The sequence below is a fragment of the Ceratina calcarata genome, unplaced genomic scaffold, assembly GCF_001652005.2.
Source record: "Ceratina calcarata isolate Rehan_Ccalc_2016 unplaced genomic scaffold, ASM165200v1 scaffold326.2, whole genome shotgun sequence".
Lineage (NCBI taxonomy): Eukaryota > Metazoa > Arthropoda > Insecta > Hymenoptera > Apidae > Ceratina > Ceratina calcarata.
In genome coordinates, this window is record NW_017155299.1 from 12,915 (window position 1) to 15,724 (window position 2,810).

Below are 2,810 nucleotides of genomic sequence, written 5' to 3' on the forward strand. Positions count from 1 at the left end.
TCCATTGTATTTTGCAAACATCTGCAAGGCGGCAGATTGTACGTAACATTAATAAACTCGCTGGAATTGATTATCCGTGACACGCATTAGGTGATGATTTACCGTAAGCATTAATATTTCAGAAACGTGTTTCCTTTCTTTACAACAGAACGCTTTCCCGGATGGAAAGATTTCTCCGCGGCTGCTGTCGACAACTGTGTAAATACACGTAACGAAAGGGTGGGAGAACGTAAATTTTCTGAAAATCCTCGTCGATACTCTCAATACTTCTTAAATGCGGCGTTTACGTGCATCCACATAAAATCGTCGCTCGCCGGTTCCGGTTGCATACACGTTCGCGCGTCATCGTCACCGCAGCGTATTTATATGATAATGTCAATACTAGCGACGATTTTCATCGACTCCCCATTCCGATCGGTACCTTCGACCCTAACAACGAAACCCCCCGGTTGCAAATTGAATCCGACGAATTCGTTCCAGGCAGCAAAAAAAAGAGTTGATTGAGTTCGTACCGTCGTTTGTCGTTCGACCTTTTTTTTCTACCGCTACTAGCCAAGCTCCACTATTGCTTCCTGAATCAATATTCTATCTATATTAAAGCTCTACGGTTCCAATAAGACAGTTTTCTCTTCTCTTCTCTCTTGTCAAATTCTGTACTATTTGTTTTTAATAAATATTTCTATTTCTTTATATATCGTTCTAAAAACATTTTCATCCTTGCACGATTTATTAATAATATTCCAGATTTCATTTTCATTGTCATTTGTCAATCAAAATGATGGCATATCTCTCATATTTATTAATTAATACATGAATGAAGAGTTGTTAGTTCAATTAGCAATTGAAAGGAAGAGTGTTAATTGGGGAGTAGTTTGATACTGCTTAATTCAGTCAATTCAGATGCGGACTGCATGGAATACCATTCCACTGGAAAATAAACTAGTTTCCATTACTCTGAGCGCTAGCCGTGATCCTAAATTTCCGGTGGTATTCTATCAACTAAATCTTCGGACAGCGATCACTGTCTATTTATGAACCCACAAATGTCTAATGCGCTGTCGTTACTCGCGTAAATATCATTCCCAGTGAATGAGCACGTGGTTCATGATTGAGGAATTAGGATGTCGTTGAATTAAACAGAATCTCTTGCTTTTATTATTATTTTATAAATGATTCTTCGATTTTATTTATAAATTATTTATTTCAATCACTGTTATTTCCGCATTATTTACTGTTATTATTATTAAATCCTAATAAAGATTACAATTGTAAAAGTGTTACTTTCATGAAATATTTCCATAAATTGGCAAGGATTTAGATCAATCGATGATCTAATCATACTAAAAATCGCTCGGTTGCTAAGTCAGCGACGAATTCGATGTGACAACAGCAACTTGATGGCATTCGGAATAGGTGCTTAATCGGGGAACCGTCCTGCCTCATCGCCACCAGTTGCCGGAAAGCGTATTTCTGTTTGCAGGATGTAACGTAACCATTCGTGAGGCCATCGAATATTTTACAGGTTCCACCCTCATTCCTATTTAAATAATTGAATATCTCATTACATCTGATTTTTTTAATTATTCTTAGATCAATATTAGATTATGAAAAATATGTTCTCTTGTGCAATAATGAAAGTGGACATAATTATATTGTTTTAATACGAAATGATTCAAGAATCGTTTTAATTCAATTTAATGTACATTTGTGTAAAGTTAATTGAAAGCAAGCTTGAAAGCTGGTGGTATTTCGTAGCAAAACGACCAGGCTGATAAAATGTACCTAACTTTTTGACGACTAGCACATTGTAATTAATATACCCACATGCAAGTTTCTACGCGCACTCCCTGCGTGAAATTGTTGTTATTGAGTATATACATCCACTCTTTGTTCACGTTCTCCGCTGATTTAGGATAGATCACGCGTTCCTGGAATTGTTTCAATGTGATAACAGTATTTCTGTTTGTTCTATCAGTTTTATTCTGACACTTACATATGAGGGACAAAGTGACGTAGTTGAAGGAACGTCTATCCTCAAACCAATACTGTCCACCTAAAATGAAGTATTAAGGAAAATTGTGGAGACGAAAAATAATATATTTGTATAAAAAGTATAAGGAAGTAATATATCGATATTGAATAAGTAAAATTTTAAGGGATTTTTATCTAATTGGATAATAACAATAAAAATATGAAATAGTTGTCTCTGAGATATAAGTTTATTTCTTATGCATCTGCAAAGGAAACTGCATACGAACCACGTCAACGCTTTGATAATTACGAAGCTGTGGATTGTTTTCGAGGATCTCGTTAGCCAGGTGCGAAGGGTACTCAGTGACATCCTCGCAAACGGTTGTACCGACGCAAGAGGGTACAGTTCCAATCCTCAGATTTATATCTAGGTTGGTATTCGGGAAATAAATTCTGCCTTGGTTTTCTAAATGATAAATTAGATCATTTCTTAAAATGCTTTATTAAGAAAAGTAATAACGTTTTGTCGAACGAACCGTAAATTCTATTTAAAGACTGTCGCGGTTCTCTTCTCACGTCTTCATTGAAAGTCCATTTGAAATTCGTTGGGGAAGGAGTAGGAGTTACTGTATCGATGGAAGAACTTCTATAATTGACGCCAGGCAACGAGTAACTTTGGACATTGTTTAGAACCTTTAATCAAGAATATGAATTAAATTTTCTATAAGGAAGATTCTATTTTTAATATGTGATGCAACTATTAATTCCATTTATTTTGTTTCAGCATTCTTCATATTTTATTTAAAAAAAATATGATCATTAATAATACATTGATCCAG